Genomic DNA, 22,659 nt, shown 5'->3' with positions numbered 1-22,659 from the left:
TGCATTACGTTACAGCTTTTCCTTTTCTGACTGAGAGCCGATGGTAGTTAAAATGTGAGTATAACAATTACCATCTCATGACATCGTCATGTAAGATGACTGCAAATCGCTTTGCTATGAAATCTGGAAAGGAACGAAGCAGAAAAAAAAATAGAATTAAATGTGTTATCAAATTTCGTTGAAGCGTTGTTGATTTATTCATTGTAGCTCATTAGTTAGATTAGAACAAATTCATGTTTTCTCCGAATCGTTCCGGAGGTTGTGAACTTTGTATGTGACCCTAAGTAAGAGGATATCCGTTAAAATTTAAATCAAACCTGTTCATAAGACTTCCTCAGTTCCAAGATTGAATGCCGTTTAGATACGTCTGTTTGCCAGCATCGAAGTAAAAGCTCATCCCTGAAGCAGAAAATATGGATTGCGGATATCATACTGAAACCTAAAGTTGTAGACTACAGTCGCATGCATATATTGTAGGGAAATAGTGCTTCTTTTTTAGGTTACTTGCTTTTTTTCGTTTTCTTTAGTATCGCTTAATAACGCAGAGAATACTGGATGTCAGCCGCTATTGTCGTGTGTTGCCGCTATATTTTTGTATAAGGGAATAGCGCCACCCTCTCACTCTCCCTCGTTCACCTCTTAGCGACTTACGCAGTTATACAATATACTACTTTCTACTCAGTAAAATCACTACTTTATTCTATCCATCCGTAGATATCGTTTCGTCGCTCGTCATCTTAGGTGATATTTACCTTTCATTAAAAGCAATACGCTAGATTCTATGCTTCGAAAACCCAGAAACGGATCGTTTGAAATTTTACATCATTTGTACCTATTATTTACGTGAAGCCTACACAGCCGAGCTTCGTACATGTACGGCGTTAGGCTATACTGAGCGTCAACGCGTAGTAACTGTAGTATTTTATATTTAAGTACAGCAGGTATGACTGTAGTATACGCTTCACCGGTCTGTGCACACTTGAATATTATGCTAGCATCCAGTGGCCTTACCAATCTGAAGTAGCTTACCAACGCCCTTTTAACCAGGTGAGTTAGTTTTTCATATATTATTTTTCTATAGGTCTGACTAACTGATTTATTTAGCGTCAGCCGAGCAACTCCACAGCTGCCAGTTTAAATATGTAACGTCGGCGTCGGGAGCTAGTGACTTTCTTTCATTATTACCTCTGCGTATGTCCAACTTGCCGGAAATAACGTCTAAACAGGAAAACTGTGGTGCATGCAATTGTTTAAGTTGCAGGTGGATATTTTTTTGTAAGCTGCATAAACAAGAATATTCGTAGTAATTATATTTTGTATTGTTGGCTGTTGGTAAAAATATAACTCACTGGTAAGAAAATCTAATTTTTCATTTTTCATTTCATTTATTTCGTCTATACATAAGAACAATAGAACAAAGTGGTATAGTATAAACAGGACACTAGAAAAACAATAGTAGTTTATCGAGCTAGCGACCAAAAATAACAAAAAACAAAGAAAGAAGGTAACAGTTAAGAGTAGGGATAAATAAACATGAGATAATCAATACTCAGTCAGCGTAGTTTTCAATTAGGTGGGCTTTAAGTTTTCGCTTAAACATTACATAAGATTTAACAGTTTTTATATCATTTGGAAGCACTTTCCAGGTTTTATAGCAGTAGTTGTTCAAGAGTACTTTACCGTGTTTCGAGTGATGTCTGCTAACAGAAAAATTGGTATTATCCCTCGTACTGTTACGAATATACGCGGAATTACAGGGATTAACAATATCAATAAAGACACGGGGGAGAATATTGTTGATATACTTATAAATAAAAGTGCACATCTTGAGAACATGAATGTCGCTGACCTTAAGAATACCAAGGTCTTTGTGCAAAGTTAAAAGTAATGGTTTTTAACATTCTATTTTGGAGGATTTGTAAAGGCTTAAGTATGGTAGCTTTAGCCATGCCATAAATATCAGAACCGTAAGAAATCTTAGAACAAACCAGTGAATAGTAAAGCTGAATAGCTACAGATGGAGTGAGCGAATCCCTGAGGCGATAGAAAATGCCATTAAACTTAACAAGACTATTACAAAGGTCATCAATATGTTGCTTGAATGACAATTCACCATCAATCATAAAGCCAAGATATTTGACGCAATCTGTTTTACAAATATTAGTATTATTCAATACAAAATGCTCTGGACACGAATGAGAAACATTATCTTTGGCATGAAAAACTAGTAAAGTTTAGTTTTCCCAAGATGCAAGGTAAGTCTGTTGGCATCAAACCATATTTTGAGACTGCTTAACGTTGACTGTGCTTTAAGCATGATATTGGTACAGTTTTTGTCGTGGACAAAAACGTTTGTGTCATCAGCAAAAAGTCTTAAGGACTCGTCAGGTACAACATTTTTAATATCGTTTACATAGATTAAGAATAACAGCGGTCATAAAACAGATCCCTGTGGCACACCGATATTAACATTGGAACACGTAGAATAAGTACTGTTAACATACATCAATTGCTTCCTGTTAGATAAGTAACTATGCATAACATCGAAAGCTTTACCTCGAATACCGTAAGTGTATAACTTGGCAAGGAGAATTTTGTGGTCGACAGTGTCAAAGGCTTTCTTGAGATCTAGATAAAGACCCAACACATTCTCACCATTATCTAGATAAGTACGAATACAATTTGTAGTCTCTAAAGGGCATGACTTGTATCATGACCTTTTCTGAAGCCGAATTGAAAGTCAAAAAAGGTATCATTGTTGTCCAAGAATATTCTCAGACGTTTCTCGATGGATCTTTCTAGCAATTTATTCATACAAGGTAGCAAGCTGATCGGCCGGTAAGTTTCTTAGTTCTAATACTAAAGCTTCTCACTCTCGCGTATTGCCAAGTGAATGTAGTTGCCATGGTCACCAGGTATTAAGCACATCAAGATTAAGGTAGGTCATTGAGTGCCTGTCGCACATTCTTTTCAGATTATGTACAAGAGTGTGATCTCCATTCATCTACTGTTAACTCACACTGCAGAGTTGCAGCTTTGTTGAACTTCGGCGACGGTTACACTATCATATTGCATAATAACAAAATACTTATCCGCGATTACGATTAACTGTTCGATTGTTACTGAGTAGAAAATAGTGCTAAAACATATGCGAACGGATTGATTGAACGTTTCCAAGGCAGACATGACATACCACTACATTTAAGGTTATGCGAAAATTTTACCACTGTATAAGCTCGCATTGTTAAAATTAAATACTTTCAAATCACACTGCAGAAAGTAGGTAAAACACTGTAGCTGAATGTAGAAAATACCAGATCAGCAGTAATATGACATATAATAGCGAGAGTTTATTGAACTAAAAAATCCGACACTTCAAACACCGTATAATTTAACGTTATAATGACGTGCCTGTAAGGTATAACATTAAATAATAATAAATATTTTCCTGAGTTTCAGGTCTGCTAAACGCCTCATATCGATCCTTGCTACATCTCTATCTTTTAAAGAAGACGTCCGGCTACCCCTACACATTACATACTCATTGAAAACAGTACCATTTATCATTATTCTCCAGATAACGACGGCAGCAGACCATATATCACTGTGTTTAGTATATTCATTTCTTTGCAATGAATCCAAAGGAGGCTGGATTAGTGTGCACTTGGCCTATAAATAGTAAACAAATTCTTCAATTATATTTTTCAATACAACCATTATCTAAGCGAGTCAGGTATAAATACTAGCTCTGGTAAAAGTGGAGGTTTAAATTTTAGTACCACGCGTTAGATGTTGGACCTTCATGCTCTTTGCTCAATTAATTTGCGGGAAAAAAGTTTGCAATCCTTCTATGCTGTCAATACACATGTACGATGAACAATCGACTTAAATACATTACTATAGCTGTGCAATAGGGATACACCTAAATTGAAAATAACTCAATATGTTATAAAAGAAAGTGGCATAATTGTTAATATGTTTGTTCTACTTTTTTTTTATTCCTTCCGTGGTTTTCGTTTCGGCTCTATGTTATCCATTACTGAAGCTGTCACTTGCTTACCCGCGTACGGTTTTCACTTTTGATTTAATCGTAATGACATAGGACAACATTATTACTTTCGAATAATGTGTACCTCTAATGTACATGTTGTAGTTAACAATACAGCTGTCAGATATATCTGACAGGTAATTCAAATTCACTACAGGCTTGTGTGTGCCTTATGCGAAAAACCTATGAATATCTCAATGATCTGCTGCAGCAAATGTCTGTCAACGTAGGGTGCATTATTATTACTCAACCAAATCAAATGAATTATTGTTATGGAACAAACATAATATTGTTAGTTACTATAAGCGACGATTGCAAGGTTCAAATATATTGACTCGAAATTACAAATACCAATTACTTCATAGCAGATTTCGAAGTCTTCAGTAGGTTCGTATATGTACTGGCAGGCTAACTGTTACTGTAGATGTATTCACTTGACCGAGCGTACAATCAATGAAACGTAGTCGGGAAGACAAAAGTCATATCATTGACAATTTCGTGAACTCGTCACAAGAATTTTACTTCTTGATAGTCCTGGATGCACCAGCTAATAAAATGTAATACTAGTGTCATTACAGTTTAGCAATCTATGTTGATAAAAATGGCAGTGAAGATCAATTACATAATATATTAAAAATCTACATGTGAAAACCTAAAGCTAAATACAACAGCAGGTACATCTTACACTTTTCATATGAATCTTACATTATCAAACCGGGACAAACTGATCTAAAAACAAAAAAAGACTAGCTCTGTAGTGAAAATATTGTGGAAATATCTCATTCGTTACTTTACTTAAACTTCTATACTTTCACTTCTTTATTTGTCCATTTCGTTGGATATTACTTTGTTTTTCCTTTAGTGTTATTTTATCTCTATGCATGGGGAGGGAATTATCAGTAAACTCATTAGTGTAATTAATTCATTCATGCTGGTTAGCTTTCAATTTTCAGCTGAAAGGCACTAGAAATGAACTGACTTAAGGTAATTGAAGCTGAATCCAGCTTTGAGTTTCAACTGCTTCCACTTTCTCTTATAGACGGCAATTGCTAACAGACTGACAGAGCTGTTTTCACTTCATCGACACACAACGTAGAACACAGTACACACGTATAGATTTGCAACTGCGACATCACATCGTCGGATAAGACATTAACTGGTATTATTGCTTATATTTATCAGTACAAAAAATATAATATATACTGAAAAATGGACCACATTTTTCACATCGTGAGATGGAGCATCATGTTATGTTTCTTTCTCAATAAAGGTGACTTTACCAGTTGCGAAGGATCCTCAAATATGACTATCATAACATATGTTTTTGAAGAGTTGGTTCTCAATTGTTCGTCGAATGGAGAACACTGGCAGCACAATTCAAAAACTCTATTTGCGGGAGGGATTTATCTACTAAACGACGGAGAAATGGACTTAATAGAATATAATTACTCTCTGGTGATCAAGGAAGTTTCCATATCGAATGAAGGTACATACGTGTGCAAGGAAAACAACGAAGTTGTTGCCTCCTATTTCATTAAGGTGAACGGTAAGGCTTGATTTTGAACTTGAATGTTTAAAACCATTCCTTATATTAAGATGTAATCGTTATTTAGCATCATAATTTATATATATATATATATATATATATATATATATATATATATATATATATATATATATATATATATATATATATATATATATATATATATATATGTATAAATAAATTTATCTCTTAAAAGTTATACCAAGTTCTTTTCATATGGAATCAAAAAACGACAATCGTCTCTTCGTTATCCAGAACGACGCAATTTCTATCGAAAACATGGTATAACTTGTAAGAGATAAATTTATTTTAAAATGTGAGATAAATTACATGATACTTCCTTTTAAAGTTTTTCAAACACAGCCTTTAAACGTGAATTTAGAAGACGAGCAAGACCGGCAAACAAAATTACCTGGACAATTAACAACAAAACATCGAGCCATTTAACTACTCTTTCCTTACATCTACTAACGAAACCTTCGATTGGGTTTCATCAATTTTCTATAATCCTATTACTATCAATGGAACCATTTGTGGTCGAGTTTCATATCTTACACAGTTTGGACCTAAAATAACGTGTTAACGAATGTGCAGAGAAGACTAATCGAAGCTCACTATTTATGTGTCACAGCCAAAAAGCTAGATTGACATGTTATGATTGTCTTCATAAATTACAGAGTTATTAAAGTTACATAAAATGAACTGCTCCTAGATTAGATCACAGTGGTCATTCTAGACGCAGGTTAATTTGGGGCTTTCCTTGTGACACCAACCTGTGAGAAAATGTGACTTGAGAAAAATTATAGAAAAATGATGCAATGGTACATATTCGTCACACGTTTAAAGCATATTGCAAAAGACATTGAATCCGTAAAAGAGAATTTTGTTTTTACTTTGCTCCTCTCGATAACCGATTTAACCACCGTTACTAAACTATCGCCACCACATATGTGTATTACTAAGTATTTACAAGTATATAATATACATAGCAAAATATTCATTCATTTTAATGTACTTCATTTTTTTTATCAAACTTGTTTTAATTAAAGAAACCATCCATCAAGCAACCTTCCGAGCAACCAACCACCAGGCAACTATCCATTTGGAGTTCCCTAGTCATAACAAATTCGTCGGCGTGTTTCTTGTTGGCTATCACATTATCATACACAGTGATATGTCTAAGAGGTAATTGATCTACCAGTCTTAACAGGGGATTTTATATAAAATATGATTTGATGACTTTTCCTTCATTGATATTTTTGTTATCATTATGACGTTTTACTATTTTATCAAAACCAATGTTACCACTCTCCTGAATTTCGATAGATAATTAATTATTCACTAGTTTAGACCAAAATTGCAAGCAAACTGTAACTTTGATATATTCGTTAAGTTTGCATCTACTAAAGTTTAGATATAGTTTATACCACACTCAGGTAGGTCTAAGACTATGCAGATATTAGTTAAGTTGTTAACTTTCGTCAACATTTTCGAGTCCGTCCATTTGTTGCAATACCTCACAACAGCCTGTTGCAAATTGTCATCACAAAGGTTTTTTTGTTTGCTTAAATTAGTCCATCTGGGCAGACTTCAAAAAGAGCTTATAAACGACTTTCGTTGCACATATTTAGTACCAAGGTTTGTTGGTTGGAAGTTGTAGAGGGATGTCCTAGGAACATTTTCACTTGTAAGATATCTCTCTTTTTAGTCCATTTGGGACGCCAACTACCACCGGGTGTACGTTGATTGGGTCTTGCCCGGGGGGTGCGAGGTGTGCTCTTGTTTGCTCCCTTCGCTCTCACTCCGCGGGACCTTTACGGATCTGTTCCTTCCTTTCGGTTCTCGGGTCGGGCTAGTTTCCAATATATGGCCCTCTTCTCGGGCCTTTCAGTCCGTAGCTTTAGCTCTCCGCTGTACGTGCTGTATGTAGGCTCGGATTTCGTATGTAGACTTTTGTGCATAGGCCTAAGGCTGGTTAGAGCTAGTTCAGATGTGTCTCAGTGCCCGGCCCGGGTGGGTTTGGTCACGTAGTCCATTACTTGTCACGGAAGCCTTATGGAGCCTTCGGGTTTTCCCCTTCCTTATGCTTTTGTAACATATTTATGTTTGTTTTAATCATTTAGCCTTCGTGGCTACGTCAGTTCTACCCACAGACACAGTTTTCAAGGGTTACGCCTTTGTAAGACGGAGCTGGGAGGTCTTCTTTCCGACTGCATTGGAGGTGGTTATTCTAAATTTTTGACCCGCCCCGTCCGCAAGTTTTTTTTTATGCAGGTAGGTTCGTACCATTGTGTATATTGAATAGCCAATCACAGCCAAGTTCGTTTTAACGTCATCAAATATGCACGTGTCAGTCGCTCTAAAGCAGTAAGATTTGTAAACAATGTCAATCTGATGCTGTATGAGCATCTGCCGAAAATTTTTGTTGTTGTTATTAGCTCGTTTTTACCCAGACGAATTTAAGGCAGGAAAACCCTGGAATTCCCTGGAATATAAGCCAGGAAAAGCCTGGATTTAACCCAGGGAAATTCCGGGGTAATTCCTGGGCTTGAAAATGGTAATTCGGACAGGAAAAGCGTGGTAAAGCCTGGTTTATATAACTCATTTAGAGCCAGGTTAAGGCCGGACAAGCCTGGATGGTTAACCCAGGTTTACCCCGGAAAAGCCAGGTGTCTAGTGTGTGAGTGAAGAGCCAGGAAAAACCAGGAAAAGCCTGGTATATGCACACCCAGGATTACCCAGGAAAAGCCAGGTCCCTGTTTATATCAGTGAGGAGCCAGGAAAAGCCAGGTATACATACCCAGTATTAAACCGAAAAAGCCAGGTGTCCATGCTTACCCTATATAATTATCTTGCTGGCTTAAGTTGGCAGTTACTTTTAGCTTATAGGAGGTTAGTGTGTTTGTGGTATAGGAAATTTTCATAACTTTAAAATCATGAATTATATGTATATGTAAGGGTGTTAGCGACTGAAAATAAACGTTTGTTCTTGATCAGAGAACTCTGGGTTTGGTGTGATGACCAAACACAGAACAAGACACATAAAAATGGAACACTCAACTGGATTGGATCAAAATAAATTATAATTATGAATAACAAACAATATACAGCTGATCTGATCCCAGTCAAAGAATTAAATAAAACGACTTAAAGTCGAGAGGTGCACCCAAATGTTAAAGTTAATACACTTAATTTATAAATCTGTTCTGGTGATTGGTGTGCTGGTGACATCAGGTACAGATCTTCCACGACAACAGATCTTCCACGACATCAGTATAGTTGAACAGAATAAATTGTAGGATAAATGTCCGATCCCAACAAAATAGTATTCTTTAATTAATAAGCAATAGTGTCCCAGGGTGTCCTTTCAGTAAAATAATGTCAGTTATAACAAATGGTGTCCCGGAATATCCTTTATGGTAAAATAATATCCTCTAAGTAAGTAATATCCTTTATAGTAAATAATGTCCTTTATAGTAAAACGCGTGCCAGACTGTCAGGTGAATATCACTCCTTCCATAAAATAATAAGGGCTACAGTAACTTGATTTTATAAATTAAGGTTTAAAACAAACTATCCAGCATTAAAACTATATTTCTCGTCTTTTGCAACTGTCTTGCTCCAATACTCATGGCCAACTGCCTAACTCCCTATACCCTCACAAAACTCTTTTGTTCCTATAATATATATACACCGACCCCTTTTCCTGTGAGAGCTAATTTCCAGAAAGAACAAAGATAGTTGCTTAGCAACCCAGAAGAGAGAAATCTTAATCCCCCCCCGACCACAAAACAACTTACAAATATACTGTACAAATGTATAGCCCTCTGTACAGTGAGCACTGCACTAATAAACAAGTAAAACTATGGTACAAAAGAAAACTTTATGTAAGAGCTGACCATCTTACAACTAGCTAATACTGGGTAAAAGGCAAGCTTGGCTTTTCCTGCCTAGCCAGGACAGCATTCCACTCTCGTTTCCTGCCTATTGTGGACTTGTGAGGCTGGGTGAAGCCAGGAAAAAGGCTGGACTTTCAAAATCCTGGCTTTTCCTGCCTAGCCAGGACAGCATTGCCCTCGCTTTTCCTGGCTAGTGTGGACTTGTTAGGCTGGGTGAAGCCAGGAAAAGGCTGGACTTCCAAAGTCCTGGCTTTTCCTGGCTACCTGAGGCAGGAATGAAGCCTGGATATCCAGGGAAACCCGGGGTTTTCTTGACTCTTGCCTAAAAGCCAGGAATTATTTTCGTCTGGGTATCTTTTATTTTCTCCCAAACGAAGCATTTTTCGTTCAGAAATCTTTTTCATTTCTTCGCATTTCTATAACTTCGCAAGTGCAACCTTTACTGTGAACTCAATACAAATACAGTATTGTCTTCAACACATCACATACAACAAGATAAAATGTTCCTCTGATTCTTTCTTAGATAAATTCTAGATCTTTTGTAATGTGTGTCACTGAAGCTGTGAAGGCAAAACTTAGAATAATGATTATTAGGCCTAACCTAGTAGCCTTTTAATGATACAATTTGTAGGTCTGTTATTATTTCAATTTTCAATGACTGTCTAAGTAATAATACTTTGTGTCAACTGCAAATTTCGCAAAACTACTCCCTGAACAATTCGTATGCACAAAGATACGTTAAGAAGATCACTAAGATAGGAAATTTGTGGCAAAGAATTCTTACCAGGTTTCCAAAATTTTGGAACGAACACAGATTTCATATTTAAAAACTAAAAATTTAGTCGGTGTATGGCTAAAGCTAAAGGAATAGCTTCGCTAGAGATTACTGCAGCATTGTTGTTGCATCAGGCTAGCACGTCAGGTTGAACTTATCGACTTTAAATATTAAGTATTTCATGCTCAGGCTAGCACGTCAGGTTGAACTTATCGACTTTAAATATTAAGTGTTTCATACTTTCCTTATCATATTTGATGACGTCAAAATGAACTTGGCTGTGATTGGCTATTCAATATACACAATAGTACGAACCTACCTGCATAAAAAAAAACTCGCGCCCCGTCCTCATCCTTGGACCTTTCGGGCTCCAGTTTGGCTAAGAGGTTACCATTGGGTGTTTCCTTAGTTAGGCCACTGCTGGGGTCTCTTTGCCTCTCCTTCAAGCGCAGGTTGTGGGACCGAATGTAATCCGTCTGACGTTTTAAAGGATAGTTTGGCGCAACTCCTGAAAGGAAGCTCCTAGAGGCATGGTTGGTGGGTAACTCTACTTTGATCTGGGCTGCTGCTCCTACACGGTCCCGGGCCTCTAGATTAACTATGTTTGTCCGCAAGTTGTGTCTCGTCTACAACTTGAACCGACCTCTCCACATCTTGGCCTTGCTACATCCACGGCTGCTCCTTCTCCGATCCGGGAACCCCAAATGTATGTCTATTTCTCCGACGCAACGCTCCTCCTCGTGTTCTCCCGGAGTCCAATCGTGTTGGGACATTGAGAAGTAGTTTTAGCCTCTCGAACGGTGACCTCCTTGCCGTCTGGGGACGTACTCTTGGAGCCGGACTTCGGACGTTGGGTCCTAGGGCTACATGTGACCTTTGACGTTACCGAACCTTCCGTTGTAGCCCAGCCAACCAAATGGTCTTGGCACAGAATTTAGGCTTCGGGGACGAGACACAACTTCAGCCGCCCCTTCTTTACACGTAGACGGATAGGTATAGAACCGATTTAATCACTTGGCGGACCGAGCATGGGTAGCGTACACACGTGACCTCGACAGGCCAATACGAGTGAATCAAGAGCAATACGACACCCATATGCACTCCCCTCCGGTGTCCCAAGAGGCGTTGAATCGCCTGATACTATGGGGACAAGCTCGTGTAATTAATTCGGTGGAGAACACTGCTCCGACTGATCGTTTGATTCTTCCCTTCGGCCAACCATTCCGAAGATTACCTCAGTTGTTGAACATATTGGTGCTTACTTCGTCGTGGCTCCTGAGAGCCCCCACGCCCCGAAATTCCTGTATAGTCTTACTAATGCACCGAAAACTTGCACTCCTTGTGCACCGTTCGATTGACCAATCTTCACGTGTGGCTCTCCGGACGGTTTCTCTGCGTCGGCCTAAAATGTAAGTAACATTATATTTCTCTACAGTTCAAATGTACCCATAACATCCATGATGACAGACACGAAATATTATTCAAATTTAAAAAGTGATGTTATATTGAATGAGTACTGGATAGAGGGTACACGTCTCGAGACAGTTAATAGATGTTTGTTCAGTAGCACAGTAATTATAGCTAATATTGGATCCAAACAACACGTCAGATTTTGCATTTGAGGAAGAAGTCAGTGATATTGTTATTGTGATTTCACTATTCAACTGACACTGATGGTGAACACAAAACTGAGACGAAAATTACTTATTACAATTGAGGTAAAAGAGATGTGTCGAATACGTATCATAATTAATCAGGGATTTCAGAAAGTATCGACTTACATAAGGGCTAAGAAGCAAGGGTATCGAAACTTGAACCATGGGTGTTCCAGAAGAGTCTGAAGGTATAATCCAAACGGCACTGGGTGTCACAAGTGACACATAGTGACCCTTTCTAGAAAGTAACACTCAATTGATAATCAAGAAACCACGCAAACACTCTGCTTTTAATTCTCATGGATTTATTAGCACGAGATATTTCAATGAGTATTGGTAAAAGAAAATATAAAAGAAATGCATATATGAAAATAACTACACCCCCATGGATACTTATCCAGTGAATCCTACCCCCTTTTTGCTAACTGACACTGCTATAGTTCGCTTTATGACAGACTTCAGAAGATCACCGCCCACAAGGTAGTCGCTATAGGCGGAGTCAAACCATTCAGCTTTTGGCACGTGTCAAAGGTAGGATACCTGTATCCGGCGTCTTAAAAGTGTGGACCAGACCACATCTATTGGCACGGAAGAATACCCCCAAGTGACCCCAGGCAGTTAGTTTTGGAGTCACCAAAAATAAAACCCTGTAGACAAACAGAGGAACAAAACCATTCCTAATATTTGTTTTAAACATACGGTCAATTTCCGGAAGCAAAACTACGATTGATTTATCGCAATTTATAAGGGACATTTTAACTCTCACTACTTACGAGACACATTAACGTAAACATGATACAGCATTTCCTTCGCTTTCTAAAGATACTCTTACAATTTTTTTCAGAATAAATCAATTATGCGACAAAATGAAACTAACTCTCGTTACATGTATTAGTCTCAGCATTTCTACTAGTTATTCGACCACTTTTAAGAATTTCGTTTCAATTCAAGCACTTTGGATCATACAGTTTACTTACAAATAAATTTACGAAATGATGACACTCCCTCATTTAATGTGGTCCTAGAATATACCAATTTTACATTAATACTTAGAATACTCACAGATTATTGGGGGTCGCCTGCCCGTAATCTGGTTTACTATACAGCAAACTCCGCTTGTCACACTAAACGAATAAAACACGTGCGTCGAGAATATACGGTATTGCAGCGGCTTGTTCTCAATAACAAGTATACGCAAAATTGTCCTTATTGTGACAATATTATACTAACACAATTTAAGACCTCATTGCCTTTTTATGAATATGCTAACTCCCGTTCTCAATAACAGAGAAACTACCTCTCTGCCCGACGTGATATCGTTACCAGATGGAATGCAACTGACTACCTTTCCTGTACCCCACCCTAACATCAACTTTGCCAAAAAAAAACACGAATCTAATATGACGTAACGGCTCTTACAATTTGTAAGCCCAGGTATTCCGATATATCTCGGTGAAACATACCAACAATAAGGAGCCGAGAAACCCGGAATTTAGTTACTCGTTATATGCGATACAGTTGCTCCAATGCACACAGTGAAGCATATCAACACCAGGAATTTTGCATCCACTTACGTGACACTGGGTTTTTAATGATCTTTGTGGATTTTCAACTGCAACGTCTTCGTGGATAACAAATCCTTTGTTGTGTAGCCAAATCGGCTTGTGTTTACGCTGTCTGTAATTCTCAGTCAAGATCATAGATGCATTATCGATGCAAAGAGGTGTCTTTATAATTAGTTACCTCAATAAGCTGATAATGCTATTTTCAAGCTTTGTCCATCGGCGTTGTTGCATGACACAATGCACAATACCAAACCATGGTTTCATATATCTAATAAAAATCACACATTATAGCATTCCTTTGAGTATCAAGTTTTCATTCCTCTCATCTGTAAACGAATGCAAACGATAAACAGTTAGTACTAGTCAGTATGATTTTAAATACAGAAAGTCAGCTAAAAGAACAAAAGGGATGGACCGACGAACAGGGACCTAACGACACTTTTTTGTTAACAATGTAGGGATGTAGGGGGGGGGGGCGTTATGACTTCCAGAAGAGGGCATACTAAGGGAAAACAGCCACTACTCCGACCCTCTTGGAGAAATTATGGTGAAATAGAGGGTTCATAGAAACCAACTGTTGCTAAATTTTGCAACCTTTAAACAAGGGCGGCGGAACCGGGGGGGTGCACAGGGGGCCGTGCCCCCACTTTTCCTCAGGTTAAAAATGTGCCCTTTTTCTACATAAAAATTGTACTCTTGATCTCCTTATAAGGTCAACGATATTTCAGTAAAAGATTTAATCCTAATTTAGAACTATTAATGAATTTCTGTGGGACAAACTCAAAGTTATTTCGAATGAAAAAACAAATTGTTAGTATCTCTCCTGTCTGACCACAATGACATTCGCCTGGCATTTCCGAATGTTCCCCGCCCTAATATACACATATACCTACTGGCACCAATGAGCGCAGCCTCCGGAGAGAGATCCTTCTCTGTACAACGCCGGATGAAGACATACTTGCGGAGCACAATTGGTGAAAAACGGTATAATAATACTAATGCTTCTTATCCATCAAGCAAGAACGGACGGATTAGTTTACAAAGCGAAACCCACGTCGAATGAAATATTTCGGGAAGTTTTAAATGTTTACTACCACAAGGTTTGTAACCAGTGGTGGAGCGTCCATACAGTCAAGGCGGGGGGAGGGGGCGGATGCCCCCTGACTGACTCAAATGGACTGTTTGTGCCCTTTTCAGCTTTTTACCACTTTTTACTTATTCGCTATTATTGACTTTTTAATTGCGCTCTCATCTACCTATTGACATTTGTCATGTTTTGTTGGTGTAATATTCTGACAAAATGGCGATGACATCTATTTACTCTTTGTTTATCTGCAAATGAGCAAGGCCCGGGAAGGGTCATTTCCTGCGATCTGGGGAGTCTCTGTACTAAAAAATTGTGTACGCTCCGCGCCAACCTGTGGTGGCGCTCCGCTTAGAAAATAATAATTCTAATGCATTTCCAAAATTGCATTGCTATATTACATTGTGACTTTTTAATAAGCAGAAGCCATTTATAGCCTACTATATATAATGAGTATAGTTTTAATATCCCATAACCTACCCCATCCTTTCGTATTTTGACATATTTTATTTGCTTTCATGCATGTATCGATCGCGTGTGCAGGGACTTTATAGTGATTTCACCTCCTTTTGTCTCGTAAGAAAACTTGTTCATTGATTCTTACTAAATTTGCAAATTGGATATTGTAGTGCAAGTATGCATTTTTTCCTTGAGGGTGGGGGGGGGGGCGTTGATGGAGTGATGTGTATACGCAAATAAGATAATACAATAAGAGTTGTAAATTAAAGGGTACTAAATATCAGGCTGCATCAGTCCAATCAAATTTCTGCAAAGTGCCCTTCGACGTCGGTGCTCCCCAGATTAAAAGTGCTTCCGCCGCCCTTGTCTTTAAAAGTATTTTGATAAACTTGCGACTGTTTCGGATTTGTGGTGTTTAACATTCTGTTTGACCAGTGGCGGGAACTGAGCAACTCCCCTGCTTTTCTTATGAGTGAAAGAGAGGCTGTACGTGGATGCACCCTTGTCGATGCACGTGTAACCCCTCCTTTCCTTCGGTAAAGGTAATTAGGACAATGGGTCAGCAGTATGTGTATCAAGTGGGCCTAGGCTTCAAGACCGGATAAAATTGTCTCCATGTCCGAATGGTTCAATGCTGATATTCAAAACAAGTGCTGAGTCAGTTCTACACAGGTTTACAGTGAGAGACACAAAACACAAAGAAATGTACCATGAACTATACTTATATTATCAATCATCCAATTGTGGGAAATGGGGATGCTATATAAGGGCACCAAGGGCGTAGGAACCGGTTGGCTGGGGGCGCCAGCCCCCCCAGTGAAAAATATGGGGGGGGCGGAAGTATCATTCCGCCCCCCCCCCCCCGCTTCGCAAGTCAGAAAACCCCTTTTTCATTTCCAAATGAGAAAAAAATCTCATTTGGAGCACCAAATTGCATCTAAGGCCAGGTGAAAATGCAAATTTTTTTAAAAAATGGAGTGGGTGTGGAAGTGTGCTATATTGCACCAAATTACACCTGGAAATGCCAAAAAAATCAAAAGGGGAGGGGGACAACCCCCTCCCCTTAGACCCCTCCCCCAGGTCGGCCATCAGTCTTCAGCCCCCCCCCCCACTCAAAGGTACCTTCCTACGCCACTGTATAAGGCTATCAATGGCACAAAACAATAAAAAGTATCTACATTACAAAATATGTCAACTACAACTACATAACATAATGGTTACTGTGGTACTGAACACTGTACATCAAGATGCAGCACAGGTTGTATAGACAATATCAACAATAATAAGGTTATATTGTGCACTGTACTATACACTGAACATTTAGAACTTAGAAAACTTATTGTCTATGGCCATGACAAAGGTTACAATAAAAGGAATACTTAAACTTATCTGATTTTACACTGGTGGTGTCGCGAACTGCTCGCTTTCTTGCTTCAACGCGGAAAGTTCATTTTCGCGAATTAAGGTTCCGGTGTACATCAGTGTGCTCCATAATAGACTTGGTAATATACTGCAGTCCAGCGATTTACAAAATGGTATGACATATTAATAACATAGTTTAGAGTGATGTCTACAGCTCGGTGGGGTAGAATCCGGTTCCTTAGGTAAATACAAAGTACAGGTAGGCTCCAAGAACAACAATTAAGTAAAATACAAAACGTTCATGGTTACCATCTCGGCAAGATCCAGAACAGTGGCCAAAGAGATACTATTATGACATTCTCATCATAATTTAAGAATATAGCTTTACATAATGGACATCTTCAAAACTCCCTATTTATACAACACTCTTTCCTTTAACAAAATTATTATAGGTACAACAGATTAAGCAAGAGAAGTCTTGCTCTCTCCAGATGAAGAATCAAACTCTAACTTAAACTAACTTATACAAAATACAAAGTGACGACAAGTGACAACAACTCTAGGCCACATGGCTTCCCCACATCCTATTGGTTACTTCTAGCAAAGATGCAGTCCCAACTAATATGATAACCAATCAGTAATTACATGATGGGTTAGTCCTTATAAATATTCATGTCACCATGTGCCTTCCATTCCCCAGCTCTGGGCTATTTTGTAACCCTTTCCCACCATACACTGTGACTCTATACTATTGTCCAAGGTATAAACCACAAGCGTTATTGTCTAGCAGGCTCAGTTTATCTCAGGAGAGATAAGTAGCAAAGATACATACAAAAAGGCTTTGTGAAAGTAAAATAACCATCACTAATCTGCAATATACTCAGCAGAGGCAGGAAGTATCTGTTTACTCTTTTTAATTAAAACTATCTACACTATTGACAGAAACTGCTTCTACTAGCAAGTGAAAACAACAAACCCAAATTTGTCATTCATGACACCAGGGTTACACACGTATATGGACGGAATCATGGAATGGACTCGATGGATGGATAGACATATCATAAAGATGAACTGTTGATTAATACAACAATATTTGCCTCTAATAACCTCCATCCTTTTGTAATGGGTAAAAGAACATATGCTACATTGATTCCTTAATATACATTGGCTGCTATATCTGAGTAATAATGAGAAACAACAACACGCGACCACTAACAGGATACAAAGGATAGGATTTTATTGTCTTTATTGACAGTTAGTGTTATTTATCATTATAAATGAGACTCCTCTTGATAATGTTAAAATTCGCTTGGTGTTAAACTTCAGTTATTTATTATGTCATTACGTTTGAAGAATGGTAAATGGAAGACTAGCATGACTAAGGGGAATGAAACGCCTACCATATATTGATCGTGACACTATTATTTTATACTACAATGGCGATATTTTACCAAATTTTAGATTACTGCAGTTTAATTTAGGTACTTCAAGTAATAGTGAAATCGAAAAGGGTGTTAAAGTACAAAAGGCTTCAGCTGGAATAGTTCGTGATGCAACATTCGAAAAAGAGATATCAAGATTTATTTCAACTCTAATAATGGCAGGCTATTGACAATAAAATGAAAGAAAGTATATATTCATTATGACTTTTACATATATAAATGGAGAAACCCCATAGTATACTACGGACATGTTTACTTATACATACTTACATATTTTTCAAGGCTGAAAAATAAATTACAAAAAGTTCTCATCTTGCTTCATAATGACTGTTGGAATCAGTTGCTACTTGAGGTAACAAAAATCAAAGCCTGTATTTATTTTCTTTCATTTGAGTTTTGTTTGTAATTGTTTTAGGGGAGATTAAAACTTTGCAATACTAGTGTTAACTCTCTTAAGAGATTTTTTATCACGATACCAGAGATTCCTTTGAAATTAAGGGACTTGCTAAAATAAACATATTCGGTTGTCAGGTTTATCTAAGGATTGTCTTTACACATTCACTTTGCAGAAATTTCTCTGCTGGCACTTTCCTGCTGCTATACTATAAATGATAAATAATGCCTTTCATTTTATTACTCCTGATCGTGATTACAAGTTGATACAGCAGAGCACACACCGCCGTAATTGACAAGTTTCATTGCGAAATGTTTTCATGATAGTCCTTTATACGTGGATTGCATAGCGTTTGCAATTTAGGACAAGGTAAAACTACAGGTGCTGCTTTCCCCTATCTCTTGACTATGGTGAAGGTTAGTGACTTGATGCTAATATTTGTAACCCTTTATCTACATTTATCTGAATGTCTCTGCTTATTCTCTGTCATGAATCTACAGTATGACACACATATATCGTGTGCTTGATGTAAAGTTTTGTTATCATACACATAAGGATAAAAACTACATTTTTCCAATCATTCTGACCTGTTTAGTCATATACGGTAAAAATTAACTTTAATTACGAGGCACTTTCAATTTTATTAAAAACTTAGCAATTAAAGTGTGCAGAGCACTAACCAACCGACGTTGCCTGATATAAACACTACTTTACAATGCCCATCTGGGCAAAAAATACAACGATGAAACAATACACAAGAAAGAAAATTGAAAAAGAAGAAATATGCAAAATGAAACAAACATAGGCCTATGTGATACCAATGTAAAAATTGTGAAAGGCTGCACTTAAAAAGAGTGAAAAAAAATCATGTGGGCGAAACATATCACACACACGCAACCGAAGGATAAACAAGGAGCACCGGGAAGACAAAATTGATCCACTTTTCAGAACAAAAAGATCTACCGCCACCATAAAAAAGAGATGGTTTGTAAGCATAACAACTTTCGCACGAAATAAAAACGAACGCTCAAACGCGAAACGAACAAGTGCTCAGAACAAAAAGAACAAGCGCCACTATAAAAACGAAGATGTAACAAATTGAAATGGACATTAGCACGAAATCAAAACGAACGTTCTCGCGAAACGAACGAATGAACTAAAATTACAGATGCCGCTGTTTTACCTTGACCGTGTTATATTTTGAATGTAGTTATGACATCTTATATGCACCATTCTGTCCAATAACTACGCTTCACCGTGCTTCACAAGGTCAGTGAACTGTGTGGTTTAATCGTTATGTTGTCATTGTGCCCACAAGGGAATTTTTAAAGGTTGTGAAGACTCGCGAAAAAAAGAAACATCTAATGCCGGTAATCTGACCTAGTCTCGAATGAGGTGTAACAGAAGTCTTAGGCATCACCATCGATCCCAGAAAATACACACACAGCTTGCTACCATATGTAATTAGACACTAGTGTACAGTCAGTACATACAGCTGCGGTCAATACCCACAGTGTACAAACAATACAGCAGTGGACATCTCAGGTCCAGCTAAATATAACAAGGTGTCACGTTTCATAACTGTAATGTCTTCATTTTGTAGCGACACAAACAAAACGTCACTTGCAAGCAACGGAAAGTTAACTTTTGCAGATGGCCGAACGAGGTTTTGGGCGAGTCTTCAATGCCTTTATCTGGGGCAGAGGCAGACGAGGCTGTTCTTCTTTATTCTGTCCCAATTATGTCCAAACGTTCGTTTTGATTTATGGGGAAACTGTCAGATGTGGGGGCGACCTTTCATTTAGTTCGCGCAGTAATGTCGTGTATCTACATTCTTATTATTGTTCCTATTCATCTTTGTCTTTGTCTGTTTGTCTATTTGTTTCATCGTTGTATTCTTTTTCACAAATGGCCGCCCATACTTCACTGCACTATTTGTATTGAGTTCCTATGACTAAGTTATATCTGTCTGTCTCATTAATTTCTATGATCTGCCTGGAATTTCCCCTACTACGGAAGCTTTAAAATGCAATCAACATAAGAATAGCTTTGAAGACATATTACAAGTGGTCAATTCAACATTTTGCAGCAAATTGTTCAATTACTCAGTAAGAATGAAGTGAGTAATTGAACATTTTCAGAAAAATGTTGAATTGACGAGATCTTATAAGTTGCCAATTAAACATTTTTCTGATTGTTGATAAGATATTATCATGTTATCTAAAAAAAAATGAAAAATGTTGAAGAGCGCAAACAATTTTGGGGATGAAAGTTGCTACGCGCCTGCACCCAAGCATATGTCCCCCAATATTTGAAACTAATCGCCGCCCTGAGTGCAACTTGTGATAGAAAGTAATAGCTACATGATATATGTTCATGAAAATCAATATCTAGCGTTTTTGGGGGGTTTTACTATTGCAAATCTTGCGTTTGTTGGCATTTGTCGCTGGTAACGCTGTATCAATATTTTGAAGTTGAACCAGCCTAGGAGTTGTTATGTAACTCCCTGTTTGGGGCTATATAGCGCTAACAGAGGCTAAATCTCAAGCAGTAGTACACAAATCTCGACTGTGTCCAAAGTCCGTGATCACTGAGAGGTTGACAAAGTTTTGGCCCCCACGGGAAAACGCGACATCTTTTCGCCCCCAAATTCATACAACGTTTAGAGGGTTTATACGAAATTTATCACAACTCTCCTCACCAGGCTAATTCCTTTATGTAATAGGCGTAAAGGCCTCGTCAAGCAAGTCAACTTTGCCAATATTACACCCATTGACTTAGTAGGTAAAACGTTTTTTAAAAAAAAACTAGTCCGTGATCACTGAGAGTTTGACAAATTTTTGGCCCCCCACGGGTAAACGCGACATCCTTTCGCCCCAAATTCATACAACGTTTAGAGGGTATATACGAAATTTATCACAACCCCCTCACCGGGCGAATTCCTTTATTTTATAGGGGTAAAGGTCTCGTCAAGCAAGTCAACTTTGCCAATTTTACAACCATTGATTTAGCACGTAAAACGTTTTAAAAAAAATTAAGTCCGTGATCACTGAGAGGTTGACAAAGTTTTGGCCACCCCACGGGAAAACGCGATTTTTTTTTATACAGCGTTGCCTAGAATGTTTTATGTTTCCCAAACACATTGTGTTCTGGTAGTTTATCCAGAATATATTGTAATGTCAACCAATATAACCTCGGAGAGTATAGAAAGAGGCTTAAATCTCTTTTCAATCTAAAACGGTTAAGTCCACTACTGAACCAATGATAATTGTGGTTTTTATAACTTCATGTACAGAAAAACTTTCACACAGACGTAGCTATTCACTACAATCAGTAAACGGATTAGTTTCAATGTACGTTGGTAAGAGCAGCTTCATTGATTGATACAAGATTCAATTGATATGGTTTTATCGGTCAAATGAAAGGTTGACATTGCATTTGGTTTACAGCCCATTCATGCAACTGAAATTAACTGGAGGAAAAAGAGGAAGGATGTATGGACGCCCTGTATGTTCATAGTTGTTTGCCCGTAATTATATATTTGCTGTTGAATAAAGTTTGATATGGCTCGTTTTATGTTGTGTGTTTTTTTGCGCTATTATATATACCTTCCTATATAGAAAATTTTGTTCGCAAGAACCAGTAACTCGAATCGCCAATTGCTATTCTTCCTCGCCAATTGGTATTCTTCCTCCTTAATGTTTATGGTTGTACATATATATAATTAAGGAAAAAAACATTATAATATCGCTCCAGTTTGTGAAGAGTCCCTGGTGAACCATATATCAACGGCGCTTAATTCAGTTATGTTCATTTATTATTCATATCAAAGTAAAAACATGTTTAGGTTTGCTCTGTCAAACCCTTCACCAAAGAGGGTTAAACAATAGTGAAAACTCTTTCCGGAGGATCAAGAAACACGTCTTAGTAGCAGAAAGTTAACTCATCTTCTCATCTTGTATTTTTTGTAGTTATAATAATGTGTGCTTGAGAGACATAAACCTTATGTTAGCATTCCAGTTGATCAAAATTATCAGTGATGTTCAGGAGCATTAAGCCATATGTCATCTAGGGGTCATCCGTTCAATTTTCAGAAATCAAATTTATTTTTGATGAACGAAAGAGGATTATATTCTATGAGCATTCTTGTGAAACTTGAATGAAAGTATATGCTTCGTTTTCGGGATACGGACAGCTTAAATTGTAGCCTACAGAACCCAAAAGTGAACTTGGAGCAAACAGGTGCGATGTCATCGATTTACATTCACAAGTAAATGTTCTGTTTTTTTAATCAAATTTGCACCTTGTTTTCCACTATATAATATAATGTATCCATATTGTGATTTCATCATTGTCAATATGTTCACATCACCTTCAGGTAAACAATCAGCCCTATCCCATCGAGGTCAAAATAACAAACTGAAAAATAA

General features: G+C 37.7%; 2 protein-coding genes and 2 long non-coding RNA genes across 19 annotated transcripts in view; 2 read left to right on the top strand and 2 right to left on the bottom strand.

Annotated features, from left to right (window-relative positions):
• The window catches only part of LOC139981981 (uncharacterized), a 471,811-nt gene that overhangs the window by 302,139 nt on the left and 147,013 nt on the right, over window positions 1-22,659 (top strand). The gene's annotated exons all lie outside the window — the stretch shown is intronic.
• LOC139981986 (tyrosine kinase receptor Cad96Ca-like) overlaps window positions 1-22,659 on the bottom strand; it is a 196,139-nt gene that overhangs the window by 116,990 nt on the left and 56,490 nt on the right. The window lies entirely within an intron of this gene.
• On the top strand, window positions 653-7,901 carry LOC139981994 (uncharacterized). 3 transcript variants are annotated; one of them, XR_011797949.1, is made up of 4 exons: window positions 653-1,047; window positions 5,088-5,594; window positions 6,644-6,779; window positions 7,736-7,751. It is a non-coding gene; the product is annotated as an uncharacterized lncRNA (long non-coding RNA). The 3 variants fall into 3 exon arrangements; XR_011797947.1 differs by lacking the exon at window positions 7,736-7,751 and having other exon boundaries at window positions 655-1,047; window positions 6,644-7,127; XR_011797948.1 differs by lacking the exon at window positions 653-1,047 and adding an exon at window positions 2,279-2,838 and having other exon boundaries at window positions 6,644-7,901.
• On the bottom strand, window positions 8,660-14,519 carry LOC139981995 (uncharacterized). Its single transcript, XR_011797950.1, has 2 exons — window positions 12,986-14,519; window positions 8,660-12,570 (listed from the first exon to the last, which is right to left on the bottom strand). It is a non-coding gene; the product is annotated as an uncharacterized lncRNA (long non-coding RNA).

This window comes from Apostichopus japonicus, chromosome 16, assembly GCF_037975245.1.
Source record: "Apostichopus japonicus isolate 1M-3 chromosome 16, ASM3797524v1, whole genome shotgun sequence".
NCBI lineage: Eukaryota > Metazoa > Echinodermata > Holothuroidea > Aspidochirotida > Stichopodidae > Apostichopus > Apostichopus japonicus.
This window is presented reverse-complemented; position numbering and strand designations above follow the sequence as displayed.